This window comes from Dromiciops gliroides, chromosome 2 (genome assembly GCF_019393635.1).
Source record: "Dromiciops gliroides isolate mDroGli1 chromosome 2, mDroGli1.pri, whole genome shotgun sequence".
Lineage (NCBI taxonomy): Eukaryota > Metazoa > Chordata > Mammalia > Microbiotheria > Microbiotheriidae > Dromiciops > Dromiciops gliroides.
This window is the reverse complement of record NC_057862.1, coordinates 564,215,664-564,238,870: the sequence shown is the minus strand read 5'-3', so window position 1 is coordinate 564,238,870 and position 23,207 is coordinate 564,215,664. Positions and strand designations below refer to the sequence as shown.

General features: G+C 35.8%; 1 protein-coding gene across 3 annotated transcripts in view; it reads left to right on the top strand.

The window, feature by feature from the left end:
• MACROD2 (mono-ADP ribosylhydrolase 2) overlaps positions 1-23,207 on the top strand; it is a 2,303,223-nt gene that overhangs the window by 1,756,816 nt on the left and 523,200 nt on the right. The window lies entirely within an intron of this gene.

The following is a 23,207-nucleotide window of genomic DNA, read 5'->3' as shown; positions in this document are numbered from 1 at the left end:
TATAATGATAATGAGTGAAAATGAGGGTTTCAATAATTTCTGGTAGTCATTTAAAATGTATGCCGTGAATATGCTTCTAGTTAAATGGTTTAAATTGTAAAAAAATAAAAAATCCCCATAACTTTCCCTTGCTACTAGCCATAGTCAACATGCCACTCTGTTTTGTGAAGTCACTTACATTTGCTTGTCACTTGCTATAAAGAGGGGACAGACAACTGACAGGCAGACCAAGACAGGATTCATCTACCACCAATTTTAACAAAGATATACTGTTCCAGTATGTTCTATTAGGAGCAACCAGACAAAGAGTGATATCAAATCCCAGACTGGCTGCAGTGGCCAAGAGATTGTCATTAAGTAACCGGATGAAGGAATCATTTTCCCTAAGGTAAAAAAGAGGTGGGGAAGAATGATCTAGCTGCATCTCGAGAAAACTATAAAATGAAAATGAATATTTTATATGAATTAAGCAGCACCCACTTTATTAGCCTGACAGTGGCCTGGCTGGCTGCCTACATTAAAATGACGTATCTACTGACCCCATAGAACTGTCTGTGTTGGTAGTCATTCCAAAATTAATGGCTTTATATGTGCTTGCCTGCCCAGATCTGTTCACATTTGCTTTTAAAATGTGAATGGCTGTGTCTATTTGTGTCTCCCTCATGATCTTTCCATTTAATTTAATTTTTTTTTGTCTTGGTATTGGGAATGTTGGTTTTCAAATAATTGTATTTTTATTTAGGTGTTCAAAATGTATTAAAAGTTCATAGAAGTAGAATGTAAGTTCTTTGAGGGCAGACAGACATTATTATTTGTATCATCTTTGTTTCCCTTAATACTTAGCACAGTATTTCACACACAGTAGGTAATGCTTAAATGAATAGTGAATTCGATTAAATTGGACAAGCTTTGGGCTATATTTATAACTTTAGGAGGGTGTGAGAGGAAAGAAGGGGAGAAAAGGAGGGAGGTTGGCTTGTTGGATATGGAGGGAAGGGAATTCACATAATCATATTAAATTAAAAAAAAAAACGTAGAATACAGGCCCAAGTTAACCATGAGCATATTCCTTCACATGCACAAGTAACAATGCCCATTACTGGGATGTGCCGGAGTCAGCATATAATGGCTTGTGAAAGTCCACTGTTAAATTTTCAGTAGGAGCTTTTACACCTCAGAAATTGGCAGATGCTCTAAATCAGGGCTTGATTTATTGTTTTGTCAGTTATCTAGACTTAAGAAAGTGATGGAGAAAATGTTAATAATGAAGATTAAATTTAAAAGTGTGTCTAGCATACATTTATCAGCATAGCACTAGTTATAAGTATCCAATATTGGCTTAGTAATTGATGGATTTCTGGTTTCTGAGCTGGTCCTTATAAAGTGCCTACCCCTGTGTTGTTAGAGACTAAAGACAATACAAAACTAAATGGGGCTCAGGCTCTGTGCTCACTGAGTTTATAACTCCTGAAGGGTATTCAGTTATGTACATGAATATATATTGTTAAAAGTATTATTTGAAAGTATGTGAGAGATATAACCTTCTGTATGAATTATAGACTCTTAGAGGGAGGAGGGGGAAACCCTTCAGGTTGAGAGATCAAGAGAAGGCTTCCATGGAAGAGGAGGCCTTTGAGATAAAGTTTGAGAGATAGAAGCAAAGTAGAAACTACAAAATGCAGAAATAGAACCCTCTTTCACTAGCTGATATGTTAGCACTTTTCTTACAAAGATAAATTGGAAAATATATTGATGGTGCAACTAAAAAAATAGAAAGTGAAACTTTCGACTCATTATTTTACAAAATGATTGATACTTGTGTGCATAGGTGTTCCTGAAAGAGCCAATGAAAACCTTGTGGTTCTGTCCATGCCAGACTCACCTGCAGAGTAACCTCTGATTTGTGATAGCCATGTATGTGCAGAGATTAATAGTGTTTGCATAATAAGAGCCTTTCAGAGTTGTGTGTCAAGCAGTTTTGTCTGTTGACATAGCTTTCCAAACATCCACAAGTGGGACATATTGTTTAAAGCCGTATGACAGGTTTCCTTAAAGCATTACATCTGCTGGTTCTTTTTTGCCTTTATCCCAATTCAAATTCCCACGGCAAAGATACTATGGAATGCCACTGGCCATAGTTCCATGTATCTGATGCTAACTAAAGGGAGGGAAAGACAGTAAAATTTGCTTCATTCACTTTAAGGTGATTCTAGCTCAGTATAGGAAGCAATGAGATGAAAAAAATATATGTTTATAGGGAAATCCAATGAATTCAAATGCCCTCCTCCCCAATCCATTCAACTATGTTCATTCAACATTTTTGGAATACTTTTCTGTGCATTACATTGTTCTGATACTACAAAAGGATGCTACAAAAAATTATAACACAGTTACTATCATCAAGGACCTTATCTATCTGGAGAGAGAAAACAGATCTATATAAAAATTTATTTAATAATATAACAATAAGAGAGATGTCAAAAAGCAATATAATTAAGCACCAAATGAACAGTAAAAATAATGAGGGTATAAGTTCAAACACTGCTGAAAGAGCAAATATGATCACAGGTTATATTAACTGAAACCTACAATCAAGATTAAAAGAAATAATAATCCCAATGTGCTTTGTACACATCTGTAATATTATGTCCAGTTCTGGATGCTACATTTAAAGAGGAATATTGACAAACTACAAATCATCCAAAGGATGATGAAAAAGATCATGAGAGTCCTGGAAATTATGTTCTGTGAGGAAGGAACAGATGACTTTAAAGGAGACATTAAAATTATCTTCAAATATTTGAAGGGCTCTTATTAGGGAGTAAACATTTGATGCACTTTCAAATGGTGGAAGTAAGGCTAATGAAAGCAAATTTCATTCAGTATAAATAATTTTCTAGGAAATGTTAATGTTGTTATTCAGTCATTTCAGTCATGCCTGACGCTTCATGATCCTATTTGGGGTTTTCTTGAAAAAGATACTGGAGTGGTTTGCCATTTCCTTCTCCAGTTCATTTTATAGATGAGGAAACTGAAGCAAACAGGGTTAAATGACTTGCACAGGGTCACAAAGCTAGTAAATGGTTGAGGTCAAATTTGAACTCAGGTCTTCCTGATTCCAGGTTCAAGGCTGTATCCATTGTCACCTGCTGCCTCATGGTAGTCAAGGAGCTCATCAAAGAAAAATGGAGAATTCCCAAGATTGAGTTATGGAGTATACAAACATATAGAGTGGGATATGTTGATAATAACCCTGCAAAAAAGACACACAAAGAATGGACTGCTAAGCAAAATAGAAACAAAAATACAAAAGTAATGAGAAAGCAACAGAATTTGTAAGAGCTTCCATCTATAAGATCAATTACAACTTCAAGATTATGAGTCTAGAAATCATTGTGAGCTGCAGTGGTCAAAAAAGGTACTATAGAGGAGAAGGAACTTGATGTAGAACTTGAATGATGGGTAGTCTTTGGCCAAGGAGAGAAAATGGAGGAAGCCATCACAGATGAGATAAGCATCATGAGTAAATATTCAGAGACAGGTGTGTGCATTGGCATAATCTGGAGTAAAACAATCACAAACACAACAACAATTTATCAATGTATGGTAACTTTTACCTAACAATATATTTTCACATCTAGTTGATTTGATTTTTACAACAACCTTGTGGTGGTAGCAAAGGATCCATTTACAGATGAGACAACTAATAGTCAAAGCTATTTAAGGCCACATAGCTAATTTGTATTAAAAACTGGGCTAGAACCCATATTTCTTGGCTCCTAATGCAGTTTTACTGGGAACCATAGAAATATAAAAGTTGGGAAGATAAATTGGGACCATATTACAAGCAGAAAACAGTTAACAAACATATTAGTAGACAATTAGGAAGGACCTAAATTCAAATGATAGTGGTGAGAATGGAAAGAGAAGATGCTTGAATCAACAAGAGTTGGTAACTTATTAGTTACTGAAGAAAATGAGGGAAAGATTTCAGTTGATTTCAGTGTTGAAAGCCTGGGAGAATGACATGATTCAGAGAAATATGTAAGGTTTTTATTTTGGGGAGAGGAAGTTAACCTATTTCAAAGGCAAGATAATAAATGCAACTTTAGTTACATTTATTTCGAAGTTGACATTCAGGTGGAATTATCCAATTCTCCTGGCATTTTCCCATCCATATCCTTCAATGGGGAATTAAGAGAACACTTATCCTCTTCCCCTTATTTCCCCTAATCTTTGCTTTTTTTTTTTTTGAAGAGCAATGAGGGTTAAGTGACTTGCCCAGAGTCACAAAGCTAGTAAGTATCAAGTGTCTGAGACCAGATTTGAATTCAGGTCCTCCTGAATCCAAGGCCAGTGTTCTATCCACTGTGCCACCTAGCTTCCCTCCACTTCTAAAAAAGAAAGACTCTCAAGTCTACTCTTTTTTTTTTTCTGTTGAATGTTTCACGATATCTCTTTTATCCTATTAGGTTTATTCGCATTGAAAAGAAAAACCACCCAGCTATGTGAATAAACAGAACACATTTCAAATACTATTGATCAATCTAGTGATGATCAGAAGATTAAAAAGCAAAACTGTAATGGTAACTGGGAGGAATGGGGAAGGATGGTACAATATTGGACTTCCCAAGGAAATTGTGGGTGGGAGTGGGAAAGAAAAGGGACACAACAGTATACCAGAATAATCACAGATAATGGAAATTATGACTGTGGTTTCAAGGTAGTACTGGGGTACCTGAGGGAGTACAAGGTTGTTTGGATGGTAGATACACATTGTAATAGTACAAAAAAAAATTAATTTGTCAGATTGACAATTGTGAAAACAGATTATTAGGAAATAATAAACATTGAAATTGAATAAGGATAGGCACTAGACCTATGATTTCATTAGTAAAAATCAATGGTGGGACAGCTAGGTGGCACAGTGGATAGAGCACCAGCTCTGGATTCAGGAGGACCTGAGTTCAAATTTGGCCTCAGACACTTAACAATTACTAGCTGTGTGACCCTAGGCAAGTCACTTAACCCCAATTGCCACACACACACACACACACACACACACACACACAAATCAATGGTATCAAACTCAAATGGGAATGGACCCCTGCAAGCCATATATCAATTTAGGAAGTCAGAAGTTAGCATTATCTATGGTGCATTGCATTTTTATTTATTTTGCTAAACATTTCCGAATTACATTTTTATCTGACTAAAGCTTAATGTGGCCAGTAGCCCTCCATGTTTAACACTTCTGGTATAGATAACTCTCAAGTAAGAAAACTCCCTTTGACAATGCAGATTGGCATACTTTTTCAAATTCATAGTCTTAGAGGGTTGCTTAGAATATTGAGCATTTAATTGGTTTGCCAATGCTCACACAACTACTGTATGTCAGAAGCTGGACTTGAACCCATATCTGCATCATATCCTGGCCAGCTTCTTTTGACTATATTGCACTACTTTTCATTTGAACATTTGAGGATTGTGGAGATGGAAGGAGTGTTTTCTGACAGTCTCTTTGGTTTCCAAGCTATATGTCCACTACAGAAGGGTGAAGAAAGAAGTAGACAAAAATGCTTCCAGGATGATGGCAAATGGGCATGATAGGCAAGTTCTCTTAGGATTTAAGAGAATTTTAGTTCATGATCCAACTGGAATGGCAAGCAGGAATACCAAACATGGAAAGAGATGATGATATTAGTGATATTCAGAAACTAGTGTTGGGTACAGATAGAAGAGGTTATTTTGTGGAAGAGTATTTCATATCATTGTTTTGAGTGCAAATATTTCCCCTGTTGATTTTTGTTGCTGATTGAATTGTGTTCACTTGTTCATTACAACTTTTTCCTCTTGTTTGGTACTTCTAAATAGTAGGGTTTCACTTTTCCCTAATTGCAGTTGGAATGAATGTGACCAGATCTGTGTGGCTTTATTGAATTTCCTGGACTTCATTTGGCCCTTCAAATTTCTCCTAAAATTAATCTACAGAATTACAAGGAACCATGATTGTTTCAGCATATCCTGGGTTTTTTTTCACAAGGCATTCAAGTTTGTTCATTTAGTGCAAGAGCAAAAGTGTCATCTAAGTGGCTTGTAAATATGCCATTACAAGAAACTTAGGAAAGAGAAGTGAAATGAATTAATTCTTTCTCTATTTAATGCTCAGATTTCCAACATACTAAGTCTTATAATGGATTAATTTGCATCTGGGTGAAGGTGTTCTATAAATGCAAGACTTGACTGTTTTCACATTCTTAATGTCTTTGACATTTAAGTTCTAAAATAATGGTTTTTACTGCAACGATATATATGCATGCCTATAATACAGACAGCTTCTGTCAAACCAAGGGGATGGAAAAGGGGGAACTCTCATGAATTAAGTGCATTTGAGAGAAAAGGAAAGGATTACCTGGGAGATGCATATAGCTCATGTAAGCCACACAGATTATATTTTTAATAAATGGTTATAGTTTGGGCTGTTCATTGGTCTTATTCCTGCAGCCTTCAATTATTTTTGGAAGATTTCTCCCTGGGTTTTGCTTACTACACTAACACATAGATTGGTAGTGCATAATTTAGGACCTGATTGTATAAACATTTTCCAAATGTGCATAGATTTGGAGTCAACACATATACATATACCATTTTTTTTTAAATGGACTAGACCTGTGATTATATAGGTAGTTGATCATCCAGGAAAGGAAACTCCCTCTGCTAAGAAGGAACAACATCTACTCTAATTTATAGTTCTGAGTTTTCCTCATAGGAAATTCAAACTGATTTGGGGCATGGATTGTTATCTTTGTTGGGTGTTTTTTGTTTTCTTTTTATATCCCCATGCCAATTATAGTATCTGGCATATAGTAAATGCTTGAAAAATGCTTGTTGAACTGAACACAATGGAATGACATTGGAAAGGACCTGAGAAATCATTTAGTCCAATTCCCTCACTTTATAGATGAAGAAACTAAGGTCCAGAAAGGTTAAGTGATTTGGCCAAAATCACAGAATTATTTCTGTGTCAATACCTATAATAAAATGATAAAGAATTATCTTGTAATAATGTACAACTATTATGTAATTTTACATGTAATATATAAGTTCAAAATAATATGTTAATAATTATTATGAGGTGCAACAATTTTTATGATACCTTTTCTCACTTTTGCATTGAAGTCATGAAGTATGAAGTTGCATGTTCACTAAATTTGGAAGCTCTTATCAAGTTTTTCATATAATCTCTACTAATCTCTTCCCAGTGATTAATGGTAGTCTTTAAGCTGCAATTATTTTCATAGTAGTCTTTTTTTCAAATGCTTATAATTAGTACTGCAATATGCAATGACCAAATTCCCCATGAAATAATGTTTCCTGTGTCTTCTGCTCATATAATAAAATTCATTCTGCTAACTTTCTTTGCCTCTCCAAGGATTAACAATGAGCCATCCTATCATGGAGCTACAACTTCTTGTTTTCTTCAGGTTCTTTTTTTTATAATGAGAATATAAAGATGGATATGATCAAAACCTTTCAGTAATATGTCCATTTACTGTTCAATTGGACAAGGATTTTATATTTATAGTACCACTAGTCAAATTGAAGTTTGGTAATGGTCTAATAACCCTATGATTCATGGAATATTCTTCCATAATCATTGTAGGAATGGAACAGTTCTGCATAGGACTAAGTGCCATTTGGCATCTTTTTTTTCCCATTTCCTGAGTTACCATAGCCAAAAACATTTCACCATCAGGTTATCACCCTACTGGTCAAATACCTCTTTATTATCAGTTGATTTGGTCCTTCGAAAACAGACTGCTTTGAGCATGTATGGTACCATCTGTCAGAACTTGTACACCATAGCAATACTTTTTGAGAACTGAAGATCATTTCTATCCAAAATTAAGGCAGCAAAGCAGGACTCTGTAGAGGCCCCTTTTACATGAGTGTTTTTTCTTAGGAAAGATTTTTTCCCTAATATTGAGCTTAAATATGCCTCCCTATAATTTCTACTCATTGATCCATGCCCTGTATTCCACTGACAAGCATTAGAGAACTACAGGATTTTAGAGTTAGAAATGATTTTGAAGATCATCTAATTTGAAGAAAGATATATATATATGTGTGTGTGTGTGTGTGTGTGTGTGTGTGTGTGTGTGTGTGTGTGTGTGTGTGTATGGGTGTGTATGTGTTTGTGTATGTATACACACATAAATACATACCTATTTATGTCTAATGGTAGCTATCTCTAGGGTGGTGTTGGGAGGGGAGGAAGACAAAAACCCACATGATAATTTTGTTGTATATTTGAAAGGAATAGCAAGTTGTACATAGTAGATTTTCAGTTTCATGTACAGTCATCTTTTTTTAATTAGACTGTGTTATAGAAATGTTTGGGGTTTTTTTCTCATAAAATAAAATAATTAAAAAAAAATAATCCCTGAAAAGTAAGTGCTGTTCAGTCTCCTAAACTTTGTAGGGCAAAACCTTCTAGACTTGAATATTTTAGTCTAATGTTGTAAAATAGTTATGAAATACCATGAACCATTTCTAAACTATACACAAAACCAAAATAAAACACCCCTCAAAAAATCAGGTTGGACCTCAAGGGTAAAGTTGGCCCACATCAAAACACATTTTCTATAGCAGTTATTTGGGAAATGTATACACTTTTCAAAAAAGCACAGTAAAAAATGTGGGTGATACTGTGACTTACCTTTCTCTCTGTGGATTTAGTACTCATATCACCTCATTACTCCTAGAAATAACTAATTAATGTTTTGCCAACTAGTTAGGTGGTTACTAAAAAGAATTTACTATCCCTTTTATTTTTACATTATAATGGTTATGAAACCATATGGTGGCAGTGGGATACAGTGAAAGGACACTGGGGCTGGAGTCAGAGGAACTGGGTTCAAATTCTGCTTCAAATACTACCTGAGTCACTTTGGGTAAATTCCTAACCTTCCTGGTCTCTAGTTTCTTTATATATAAAGGCGAAAAAGTAGGATTAGATGGCCTCTGGGATCCATTCTATTTTTTGTTTGTTTGTTTTTGTTTTTTTTTTTTGGGGGGAGGGAACAATGTGAGTTAAATGACTTGCCCAGGATCACACAGCTAGTAAATGTCAAGTGCTTGAGGCCAGGGGCAGCTAGTTGGCACAGTGGATTAAGCACTGTCTCTGGATGCAGGAGGACCTGAGTTCAAATCCAGTCTCAGACACTTGACACTTACTAGCTGTGTGACTTTGGGCAAGTCACTTAACCCTCATTGCCCTGCAAAAAAAAAAGCGTCTGAGGCTGGATTTGAACTCAGGTCCTTCTGAATCCAGGGCCAGTGCTCTATCCACTGTGCCACCTAGCAGCCCCTACCTGGGATCCATTCTAGCTCTAAATCCCTTGGGTTTAAAATTATAGATTAAGTCTAATAATGTATTCTACTTTTGCTGTTTACTCTGTGGTTCAGTCATGTCCAACTCTTCATGACCCCATGGACCAAAGCACACCAGAGTTCCTTTGTCCTCCACTATTTTCTGAAGTCCATCCAAACTCATGTTACTACAATCCATAGGATTTACTTGGAAAAGATGCTGGAAAGGTTTGCCATTTCCTTCTCCAGTGGATCCCCTCTTGTCTTCTCAATTTTGGGTAATCCTGCACAGTGTAGCTCATAGTTTCATTGAGCTACGTAAGCCCCTCCACCACAACAAGGTGGTGGAATACCCCAGGAGGAGGTATTCTAACCTAACAATCTTTCAAATATTTGAAGAAAATGAGCATGCAACCCTTAAGTCTATTTTTTTCCCCAGACTAAATACAGTATCCCTGGTTCTTTTAATTGAAACATTTTGGTCTTGTTAGGAGACACCTGCCATTTCCTTTGGTCCTGCTCCCTCTTGCCCATGTCCTTCCTGAATTAAACATGAATTGGGTTGCTAGTGGAGGTTGTAAATCTTCTTTTCCTAGAATTCCATAATAATAGTGAAAATTTTTCATCTATTTGAGATGCAAAAGTTGTCAAAATCCATTAGAATTGAAAAAAAGTCTGCTTAATCTAGAAACTTTTCATTAGCTCTGCCCATGTTTGCCATAGCCCATCACACACACTTCTAGAGATGTTTTGCCTCCCATTTTTTCCTCTTCAGATCTTACTTAAGAATATTTCTGCAGTAACTTCCCCACTGCTTCAAACAGGAATATTCAAAGAGCAAGCAATACAAATTAATTGACTAGGGGACAGCTAGGTGGCTCAGTGGATAAAGCAACTCAGGAGTACCTGAGTTGAAATAAAGCCTCAGACAGGATACTTAATAGCTGTGTGGCCCTGGGCAAGTCACTTAACCCTCATTGCCCCACAAAAACAAAACAAAACAAATGAATTGACTATAGTAAAATTATTTGAATGACTGAGAGGCAACAATAATATGCAGTGGGTAAAAGCAATGAATTTAAAAGAGGCTCTGGGATTAAATCCTACTTTGGCATGACCTCAGGAAAGTCAATTAAGTTCCTAGGCTTCAGTTTCCTTATCTGTAAAATGAAGAGCTTGGACCAAATGGCCCATAAGATCCCTTCCAACTTCATATTTATGATCCTATGACTTGAGTAAAATGATCTGATGATTTTAAGACTAGCCTATTTTGTTCCTTTATGTTTTGATTTGTGGGAGGTGGGGGCACAGTTTTCTGAAGCCAGCGCCTTGCTTAAAGTTAAAAAACAAAACCCTTATTCTTTTTTATTTTATTCTGAACTTAAGAAATAGAAGAAGCATTTCCATAAAACAATAGAACAGGAAAAAAACAAGATGGTTGCATATGACACTGCAAATCTGTTATGTACAACTTGCCGTTCCTTTTAAATATATATTTATCATGTAACTGTTTTTTTCTTTCCCCCACACTCTAGAGATTGCTACAATTATATGTAAATGTGTGTGTGTACGTATATAAAATCATCCTATACATACTTCTATTTATCAGTTCTTTCTCTGGAAACAGATAGCATCTTCTTTCATAGGTCCTAGTTAATTTGGGTTTTTATAATAGTCAAAACAGTCGCTCAGAGATGTTCTTAAAACAGTATTTCTGTTACTGTATACAACGTTCTCTTCTTTCTTCTTTTTAGGTAAATGGTTCAAATAGCAAGTCTCCCATCTGCTTGTACAATTTTTTTCCTCTTAATTTCTGAAGTAGAGCTGTGTTGGCTCTAGATAGAAGATGTGAATGTTTTTACAAACTTTTAGCTAAACAGCATCTGGTCTTATTTACATGTTAATTTCAGCATTTCTATCCATAGCCAGGCCTCTACACATAAATAACATAGTGGTATAGAATTAAATAAGTTGAAATGTTTGCTTTCATACTTTTTCTTGTTTCATGGATAGTATAATTACCTTTGTTCCAAAGTTCAACCTCTTCTGAAGATAACTATTTTTTTTTTGTTAAAGTTTTTGAGGTTCTCACCTACTCAGAATTTAGCTTAGCTATTGATTCCAGGAGTAAACACAGACACACACAGGTGCACGCACACACGCACACACACACAAAATGCCATGTAAATGCAATTTGAAAGATACTGCCCTGAGTAGAGGCTATTGAAAAGGTCTGGGAAAAACCTTCCTAGTAGAATTTCTTTGAAGCAACCCCTACCTTCCTAATTTCCCTTTTTGTCAAATCAAGTCAATCAATATTTAGTAAATACCTATTATGCAAGAAGGAAACCTAGGTGGCACAGTGGGTAGAGCACCAGGCCTGGAGTCAGGAAAACTTGAGTTCAAATTTGGTACTTAGTTCTGTGACCCTGGGTCATTTATCCCTGTTTACCTCAGTTTCCTCATCCATAAAAAGAGCTGGAGGAGGAAATGGCAAACCACTTCAGTATCTTTGCCAAGAAAATCCCAAATGGGGTCACAAAGATTTAGATGTGAATGAAACTGAACAATAACAATGTAAGAGAAATAATGCTAAGGCCAGGGCTTCCTTGGCTTCCTTCAAGTCCCAGCTAACATCTCACCTTCTTCAAAAAGTCATTTTTGGGGCAGCTAGGTGGCACAGTGGTTAAAGCTCTGGCCCTGGAGTCAGGAGGACCTGAGTTCAAATCCAGCCTCAGACACTTGACAGTTCCTAGCTGTGTGACCCTGGGCAAGTCACTTAACTAAAAAAAATTAAAAAATAAAAGTCATTTGTGATCCTCCTTCATTTTAGGGCCTTTCCTCTGTTCATTATCTCCAATTTAACCCCTTTATTGTTTGCATGTTGCCCCCCCCATTAGACTGAGATCTCCTTGAGAGGAGAAATTAACCCACCTCATAGTACATTGCTTGCTTGACACACAGTCAGTGCTTAATAAATGATTACTGAATAACTGAGCAGTAAGACTAAAAGTAAATATGTACTGTACTTAAGCAGTTTATATTATACTGGGTGGAGGGGGTGGCATATAATGGGTACACAGACAGGGATGATATAACAGAGGAGGAGAGAGCACAGACAGTTGGGGGAATCAAGAAGGTTTTCATAAATATAATAGTAACTAAGCTGAGATTTATGGGAAGACAAGGAATCTGAAATGTGACTGTGAGGAGGGAATGAATCCATATTCTAGGCAGTAGAATAACTCAATACAATTTAACATGGCATACACAAATATGAGATGCTTTTAAATTAGGCAATAAAGGTAAGATTAATGAGAAAAAATATCATTAAACATTTATTATTCTCCTAGTATGTAATAACAACAACTAGCATTTATATAGTTCCTACTTTGTACCAAGCACTGTGTTAAATACTTTACAAATATTATCTCATTATCACATATGTGCACAGTACTCTTGTAAGCCCTGGAGATACAAACTAACAAAAAAATGAGTCTTTGTGCTTAAAGTGCTTAAAGAGTTTGCATTCTCCTAGATGATATATTACAGAAGTAAGTAAATACAAAATAATAAGAATGCAGCTATCCCTCATATAGGAATCAAACCTGAGCTGTGCATTATTTAAAGGAAGGAAAGGATTTTAGGTTGAAGCTGGATTGAGTATAGTTTGAAGTGCCTGGTAAAGAAACATATGTAATTCTAGAGATCACAGGTAGGCATTGAAGACTTTGAAGCATGAGAATGACATGGCTAGCCTTTGGTCTTAGAAACTTTAATTTCGTAATCAAGTAGATGATGAATTAGAGAAGAGGTTAAAAAAGCATGACCACTACCACCACCAAAACCCTTGGAAACAAAATGGTTATCCATTGATTAATAAATATCCAAATTCTGGCTTAGGATCCAATGGGTGAAAGTGATACAGGAAGACGTGTATGAAATAATAAGAAAAGAAAGAATATATATTATACATATATATATATATATATGTAAGTATATGTGCATGCATGTATTGTTGCATGTATATATAACTTCAGCAGGGGAAAATATTTTTAAAACCCAGTAAGTTCTGATGAATTTTAATGATGAACATTGGTAATGGAGGACTAATAATCTAACACATCTCCTAAATGTTAGGAGAAAGCAAAGAGACTATAAATATAAAAAAACAGAATAGATTTTTAAACTGACCCTTGAGTTGTGTAGTTTTGTTCAACTGATTTCTTTCTTCCTTTTTTCCTTCTTTCTCTCTTTATTTTTTCATATGAAAACATTTGTTGGAGTGTCTATTTGGGGGAGTGTTAAGAGGAAAGAAATGTGGGGGGGGAAAAGAAAAGCCAAAAATGAAATTTCAAATAAATGACTAAAATGTGGCTATAGCTTTAGTAGTAATTTAAAAGCTTCTTAATTCACTTTTATCAGTCATTTACCACTCTATTTAATCATTTTCCTCTAGATTTTAGCAAAGGAGTTTTAGTTGTCTTAGTGGGAAGAATTCGCTGCATCAATTTTTACATGAAACTAGGAATAAATGCAATAATTCTAGTTCATTAGAATGAATGAACCCAGTATAATACAGAGATGGACATCAAGTTGGCTGTACCTAAGTTTCAGAAGTATGACTAGAGGGGCAGCTAGATGGCACAGTGGATAGAGCACCGGCCCTGGAGTCAGGAGTACCTGAGTTCAAATCCGGCCTCAGACACTTAACACTTACTAGCTGTGTGACCCTAGGCAAGTCACTTAACCCCAATTGCCTCACTAAAAAAAAAAAAAAAAAAAGAAGTATGACTAGCAAGGAAATATGTGGTATGATCTCAGTATTCAAAGCACTTTGTGATGTTTATCATCATTGCTTAGGCATAGATAATATTTTGGTAGTAACCTAAACAGGACCACCCTTTAGCATGTGAGGGATATCTTTTGCCTCTTTAACTCACTGATCAGATACCTCAGGGTGAGACTACTCCAGGTGAGGAGGTATTCTATGACTCAGTCTCTGTCAATTCATTTTCTTTTAATAATTTGCCAAGGGCTAGGTGGTGCAGTGGATTAAGCACCGGCCCTGGATTCAGGAGTACCTGAGTTCAAATCTGGCCTCAGACACTTGACACTTACTAGCTGTGTGACCCTGGGCAAGTCACTTAACCCCCATTGCCCCTCAAAAAAAAAAATTTGCCAAGGCATAAAATTAGCCCAAAGCAAAGGTCATTACTGAAATGGCATAATTAGAAAGGTAGCAACAAGCTGTTTTAGAAACATTTGAATTTGTCATTGGTATTTTATTGTTTGGGTCAGCTAGGTGGCACAGTGGACAGCCTGCTTGTCCCAGAGTCAGGAAAATTCATCTTCTTGAGTTCAAATATAGCCTCAAACATTTACTAACTGTGTGATCCTAGGCAAGTCACTTAACTTCATTTGCCTCAGTTTCATCCTCTGTAAAAATGAGCTATAGAAGAAAGTGACAAACTATTCCAGTGTCTTTGCCAAGAAAACCCCAAATAGGGTCACAAAGAGTAGGATATGACTGGAAAATGATCAAAGAACAACAATAATTTTTTATTTTTCTATTCTTAAATGGTACTTTCCCTCATTTTGGAAATGCTTCAATATTTGATAGTCTTAGTGCTAAGTTTGAGAAATAAATGTTTGAGTATAACAAAGTAGCATATTGTCACCGTTAATTTCATTTACAAGTTAGAGTTGACAAATTATATTCATGGAGAGTTGAGTGAAAACAGTAGCTCAACTAACAGTTCTGTTTAGGTCTGACAACATTTATGCTGTGTCATTGTTGATTCTGAGGAATACATCATACACTTGCAGAATTTATTTCCTTAAAATCATAGAGCCAAGAAATAAAAGGCAGCTCAAATGTAAAATGTTCTCTAATCCAAACCCTTACATGAAGCATGAACCCTCTGTCCATTAGGAGAATTATTTATGCATTGCTATGAGAATTATGAATTTCTGTGTCTCTAAAACTATGTTCAAAGGTGGGTGTAGGAGATTTAAGCAGAAGAAACTTCCTTTGTTTTCACTCTAAATATTGTAAAAAGGAAGGAAGGAAGGATACGATATAATGGAATAATTTTGTATCATAACAGATAAATATGAGGAATTGAAAGTCCTATAGGAATACTTGTATGAAATAATAAGAGAAGAAAGAAGAATATATATATATATATATATATATATATATATATATATATATGTATATATGTATATGCATGCATGCATGTATATATGTGTGTGTATAACTTCAGCAGTGGAAAAAATAATATCAAAAAAGCAATAAGTTCTGATGAATTTTAATGATGAACATTGGTAATGAAGGACTAATAATGCAACATATCTCCTAAATGTTAGGAGGAAGGAAGGAAGGAAGGAAGGAAGGAAGGAAGGAAGGAAGGAAGGAAGGAAGGAAGGAAGGAAGGAAGGAAGGAAGGAAGGAAGGAAGGAAGGAAGGAAGGAAGGAAGGAAGGAAAGAAGGAAAGAAAGAAAGAAGGAAAGAAAGAAAGAAAGAAAGAAAGAAAGAAAGAAAGAAAGAAAGAAAGAAAGAAAGAAAGAAAGAAAGAAAGAAAGAAAGAAAAGAAAGGAAGGAAAAAAACTAACTTAAAATATAATGTCAAATTAGGTAAATTAGGTATTATTTTCTCATAGCCAGTACTTGTTTCAAGGTGGAACTCCATTAGTGTAACAAGTGGAAAGTAATTTCTTCATTTCCAGAACCCAAACCCTCAAAAGTACCTGCTTCCAACAATATAACCATTTATTTTTGTTTCAAATTCTTCATGAGAAAATATTAATAGACAAAAATTTAGATTAATTCAGTTTTAGTAACAGAAAACAGCTTTTTTTTCATGCCAGACCCAATATTGATTTTAATATCATTTTCTAGGTTTTCTAGACTATTTAACTTCATTTATATTTACTGTTCTAATGTCACAATTAAGTAATTATTAGAAAGACATTACTATTAATAGTCAACACATTATTTTAAAATTGAACAAGCTAATATCATTAGCCCATAATTTTGTTGGTTTCCATTAAACCCATTACCATAATTAAGATAATAATATTTTAAATGAGTGTTTATTTTTTATTCCTTTGGATAACAAACTACAATTAGATATTTGCTGACATACAAATGGTTTAGACATGTGTATTTAATCTGCAAATGGCTGTGGGCAAATGTAGTTCAAGAAACATTTCAACTTCTGTGAATTCTCTTCTCAGCAGATGTCCTTTATAGATCCAAGTTCTTAATGAAGCTTTTCCTATATTTTCATTACATATATAACCTTAGGCAATCACTTGTCTTTCTTTTACTCCCATTCCTTTGTATTTCAGTTTGTTGTATTTTAAAGAGGGTGATGGCCTATCTACTCTGTTTTGATATCTCCTGCTTTCCTTTGTTTTACTTTTTATTCAGTTCTCCCTAATCAACCAGTAAGAAAAAGGCGGTGAAATTGACATTCATCAGTTTCACTCTTCATCAAAGGTCCATAATTAAGCAAAGGTTCTTGGTGAAGGACATAAAGAAGTCCCAAGGGAGAAAGATAGAATTTGGAGTAATTCTTCCTTTTTTTTTTTCTTTTAGAGCAATCATTTGCCCTCCTATATTATTGGATATATAATTAGAAATTTATATTATTTTCAACTTTTTTTAACCATAAAGAAAACTAGTAACATTATGTATTGGGAAAAATACTGAATCTATAGTTAAAGGACTTTTGAATTCGAACTCCACATTTACTGTGTGACCATGACAGTCAATTAATATATCTAAGCTTCATTTTCCTAGTCCTAGTTCCTAAGTTTCCTATCCCCAATAGGGAAAATTCCTCTAGAATGAGAGGTCTTATTAAATGATTTCCAAGGTTTTCTCTAGTTCTAAATCCTCAGAATATTCAGTGAGTCAATTAGAATTTATTAAGTACTTAATATGTTGTAAAGATGAGTGTTTTGGTTAAGATGAGTTGGAGCCTTTGTGAACTTTTGTTTGCATTTTTAACCAGAAATATATTTAGTATTCATTATTCTTCCATTGGTTAGTCCTATGTTATTTGATTTCTGAAGCATATGGCTATTCAGATCTGAGAACTCTGTTCTTTAGAGCATGGCATTAATGAAACAAAGATCGTGGGTTCAAACCCATATAGATGGACCTATTATGGTCACAAAAAGAAAAGTCCTGTCATTGATGAAACCAGCACCCAAGCTGCCACCTGATAGATTCTACAGTTGGTCATAATATGTGACTGGTTAAATGTATAACTAAATGTAAATTTCTCCCTGCCAGGGCAACACTAACTCAACTTCATTTCTTCTGAATAACTAATCAGTAGGATTTTCTTTGTACAGGAAGGACCCCAAATTCAAAACATATATCTAAGGGGCAGCTAAGTAGCACAGTGGATAAAGCACCAGCCCTGGATTCAGGAGTACCTGAGTTCAAATCTGGTCTCAGACACTTGACACTTCCTAGCTGTGTGACCCTGGGCAAGTCACTTAACCCTCATTGCCCTGCCAAAAACAAAACAAAAAGCCATATCTACATAATTTGATATTTTAATACTTATTCAGAATTAGAGAAATGGCAAGCATTGGACCAGTGAGTAAAACCTATCATCTTACCTAAATTTAAGAAGTATAGTACTCATTTACCTCTAAGAAAAAAAGATTGACAGATAATACAATTTGGGCTGTTTTTGTTTTGGGTTTTTTTTTTTCTCCATTGGCATTGAACATTACAACTGCATTAATAATAGAGATTCTCAAAAGAAAGAAAGGAAGGAAGGAAGGAAGGAAGGAAGGAAGGAAGGAAGGAAGGAAGGAAGGAAGGAAGGAAGGAAGGAAGGAAGGAAGGAAGGAAGGAAAGAAAGAAAGAAAGAAAGAAAGAAAGAAAGAAAGAAAGAAAGAAAGAAAGAAAGAAAGAAAGAAAGAAAGAAAGAGAAAAAGAAAGAGAAAAAGAAAGAAGGAAAGAGAAAAAGAAAGAAGGAAAGAGAAAAAGAAAGAAGGAAAGAGAAAAGAAAAGATATATTTGGAAATTTCCCACAGCAAATTGTTTGGGGAAAATAATGAGTGAAAGAAAATATGATCTGTTTAGGTTAATTTCAAGATTCTCCATGTGTGGAAAGTAATCATGAGAAAGTGAGTTCATCTGAGGATCATATGACTGTCATCCATTCTTTTTTCTTTGAAACTACAATCCTCAGAGGGAAAGAACAGTGTTTCATGTTGACATTTCAGATCTCACTGATGTCATTTGTTTGTATTTCAGACAGGGCTCTTATATTTCTTCATTTTTGAGAGGCCATGGCAGACCCTGACAAGATAAAATGCCCCTTTTGTATATTTCACCTGGCATTTTAAGTGCTTTATCTTAAGCTAAAGATTAACTTCCCCTAAGTATCCAAAGTATGAATGCTGTGGAACAGAAGAGGCCTGACTCTTACCTTGGCTTACCAGGGAAGTTTAAAATCAAGGAATTTGCCTTCCAAGCTCAATGGTTAACTGATATACAAATGACATACACCTGACAGAGTGGAAATACTCATGTCTATAAAGGATTATGAAATGCTACAATTGGATACCAAAGAAGTTCATAGTAAGTCCTCTAGGCAGCTATACTTTTCCATGGCTATTTTGCTCAACTGATTAGAACATGAGGTTAATAAAGTCAAGGTGATGGCTTTAATCTTCATATTGGCCAGTTGGCTTTACTTTGTTAGTCCTGTTCCTAAATACAATGATGGAAATCAACAAATACCATGGATAAAACATTCATTAAGCTTCCACTATATATGTCAGTTACTATGCTAGCTGCTGGGGATATATTCAGCAACCAGAGAAAAGTGAGGAGGAAAGAACACACCCTCAAGAAGCTAAAATTCTACTGGTTAATTTGTCTTCAATGCCCTCCCCCTACTTTACCCTTTTCCTCGTATTTGTTTCCAGTTTTCATCATTACCATAAAACATTCTGGATATTACTGTCCCAAACACCTGTCCTACGATAAAAACTTAGGACCCTGCTTCCATGGTGCAAAATGAAATTTATATCATTACAAAACTTATCAATTCAAATTTGGCCACTGGGCCACAGGGATAGAGTGCTAGATCCAGAGTCAGGGAGACCTGACTTTAGATAGTACCTGTGTGACCCTGGGCAAGTCACTTAAGCTGTCAGCCTCAGTTTCCTCATCTGTAAATTGGTATTCATTGATTTGAGTCACTTCAATTTTTAGTAATGATAACTTAAACCTTATCTTATCCCCAGATTTTAAATGTAGTACTTCTTCCTAATATAGCCAGCCTTCAAGTCACAATTCTTTTGAGGGCAGTACTTTGTTTTAGGAAGATCAAAAATTTGCCTTTACAATTGAGTCTCAGGTGTCATTGTCACTTCATCTTAGAGGATCACTCTACTATGACCTTTCTCTTTCATAGTCTTCTATGAAAGTCAATCTCCATATATTTCTACTGTCTTCTGAGTTCTTCCATTCTCCCTTTCTCACATGGCAGAAGGCAAGTGTAAAGGAGGTATGTATGGAGAGCTTGTCTATGCCAAAAGCATAAATTCCCAGTAAAAAGGTCAGTTCATGAACATATATCAAGCCCTTGCTTTGAGGTAGCTATCATGCAAGCCCTGGACCTGGAATTTGGAAGATCTGAGTTCAAATTTCTGTTTCAGACACTTTCTAGCTGTGGCATGAGGGGCACATTATTTAACTTCAGTTTCCTGAGGCTAATAATGGCACCTCTCTCTCCAGGGTTGTTGTGAGGCCAGAATGAGTTAAAGTGCTTTACAAACCTTAATTGCTACTAGCTATTAAATATCAAGCCGTGCCAGGCACTGTGTTAAGCTCTGAGGATATAAAAAAAACAAAGGGGGGCATATTATAACGAGGGCAACAATATGTAAATAATTAGGTAATTAGGTACACAAGCATAATGGGTACAAATTAAATGGCAGGTAATCTCAGAAGGGAAAGCACCAGTAATTGGAGGTTTGGGAAAGAACTGATGAAGGTAAGATTTGAGCTGAGTCATAAGTCAGGGAAATTAAGAAGTTACTAACCTCCTGGTTAGTAACGATTCCCTGTTACAAACCCTTGTCCTGTATGGCTTTCAATTCAGGAGTTTATTTTTTTTTAACTATTTTTAAATAGCATGGGACTTCTTTTATCAGTGCTAGCATTGACCTAGAAACCTGAACTTATGCCACAATAAAAGAGTACTTTTGATCATAAAAAGTTTCTATCCTTTACATAGAATAGACTATTTTGAATGTAATTCATGGCTAGAGTTCTCCATGATTTCAGATTACATGGAGAAGTTCAAATCTTGAAATTAACCTAAACAGATCATATTTTCTTCCACTCATTATTTTCCCCAAACAATTTGCTGTGGGAAATTTCCAAATATATCTTATTTATTGTATATGTTTAGGTTTCCACAAATGTGGGTATAACAGATCCTCAGTACCTGTTCAAGCACTCAGGGTAATGAATGTATCTCAAGTAAGAGATAACTATTTACACTTCACAGAAAAAATAGAAGCTCCCAAAAAACTCACTGGAGACTATAAATAAATTTAGAAAATCCATAAAGTATAATAATAGCCCATAAGTAGTCAATATAATTCTCTTCTCTCTTTGATGAATCTCCACTTTTCCTACAGGGTCCTAAAATCTTTTAACTCAATGGCATACTGTGCTTCGAACTCTACTTGGGAAGTAAAACATATGTTGGAGCTGTTAAATATCCCTTTTCAAATTATACCTGCACTATCTGAATAACTCCCAGTATTAGTGAGGAATGCAAGGTCTTTTGCTCCCCATGTAAGTAAAATGTTATACTTACTGCTTCTCTAGCTTCAGAAGGCTACTGAGGAATACTGCTCAGGATTTCCCCTTCTCTTTTAGGAATAGGTGTTCTTAATCTTGTTTTTCTATGGCAATCTGGTGAAGCATATTTCTTCTCACAATAATGTTGTTAAATGCATACAATTAAACAAGGAATTTCAAGGAAAACATGTTGAAAGAGAGTCCACAATTTACAGACGCAAGATTAAAAATCCCTGGGCTGGAAGATCAGAATTCAGAACACTTGGCCTGCTTTTAAGGCACACCCTAAGTTTTGGGCTACCCAAGAACTCTGATTAAAGTCTAGACTCCAGTTTTATGCCACCTAGAAAATTCCATCTCTTTAAATTGGAGGCAAGGGTTCATAAACATTGTCTATGGGCTGCCTTCTTGGACCATATGAGTGAACATATGTAAGCTTATAATATGTGCTACTACATGATTGTCCTATCTTCTCCCATCTCTCAAGGCAGGGAAGTCCACTCTCAGGTCTCTGGTCTCTGATATGTGTTCCAAAAAAAGAAAAAACAAAGGTGCATCTTCTCCACTTGTGAAATCAACCAAATGCATTTCTCGTGTATTTTTTGCCTAAAAGGAGCCCCTAGTAATAAGAATTCAGAAGTGGAAGAAACCTCTCCCCCATTTCCCCAACTACTGTTCTCTGGAGAAAAAAAAAAAGATGGAGGAAAAATTCAGAATCCTAGAGTCTGTTCAGATCTGTTGATCTATTTTTTAGGCTAGCACAAAAAGTAGCTCCTCCTGGAGACCCATCTTAGCCATTTGTCTTTGAGGAAGCTTCATTCAAATAACCCATCCCCTTTGAAAGTGCCAAGTGGTGTTCAACCAATTCATGTTAGAGTAGCCTCAGGTACTAAGACATTATCAAGAGTTGTTTGATATTATCTTAACGAGATTCCAACAGCACATCCACCTATCCTAGGGTAAGATATATAGACAAGCAAGTATTTCAAACAAATGCTCACTTCCTAGCAGGTTAATCAAACTAATCAGGGAATTCCTGTGATCAGTCAGTCAATTAACCAACTAGAATTTATTAAGTGCCTACTATGTACCAGGCATTGGGCTAAGTGCCAAGGAGACAAAGAAAGTCAAAAAACTGTCCCTGATCCTAAGGTGCTCATTTGTTGTTTTTGTTATTGTTTGTCCTTCATTTTTCCAAGGAGGATCATGACAGATGTTATGACTTGTGTTGAATTGGATTTTAAGTGAGGAAGGCTGGGCAAAGTTGCCAGCCTCACTTTCTCCTCTGGAGCCTTCTGGGTCCAGTAGCAAGAGACATTATCAGGACAACTGGAGATGGCCCTGTTAGTTTTAAGGCAGTTGGGTTAAGTGACTTGTACAGGGTCACACAGCTAGTAAGTGTCTGAGGTGATATTTGAATTCATGTCCTCCCAACTTCAGGATGAGTGCTCTATCTACTAGGCCACCTAGCCGTGCTCATTGTCTATGGTGGAAGACAAGATGTAAACTAAGATGTACAAACCAAAAATAGGCAGAAAAATATTGGGAATCTCTCAGAGGGAAGGCACTGAGATTAAGGAGGCCAGAAAAAGCCTTCTTGAAGAAAATGGAACTAGCTGAAATCGGAAATAACTTAGGAAAGCCAGGAAGCAGAGATGAGGAGGGAGAGAATTTCCAAGAAGAGGGCATATAGCCTGTGAAAACAGTAGGTGTCTAGAGAGACAATGTCTTATGTGAGGAACAACAACAAAGCTGATGTCACTGGACTGCAAAGTGGAAGAAGTCAAGTATATGAAGATTGGAAGGGTGGGAATGAGCCAATCTCCCTTATATGATTAGGGAAATGAATTACGTTCTCCAACACAAGAACATGATTATTGCATAACATGTAAAATCTTACAGTAGAATATAATCACCTTGAGAGTAGGCACCATCTCATTTTTATGCCTCACACAGAGGAGACCCTTAATAAATGTTT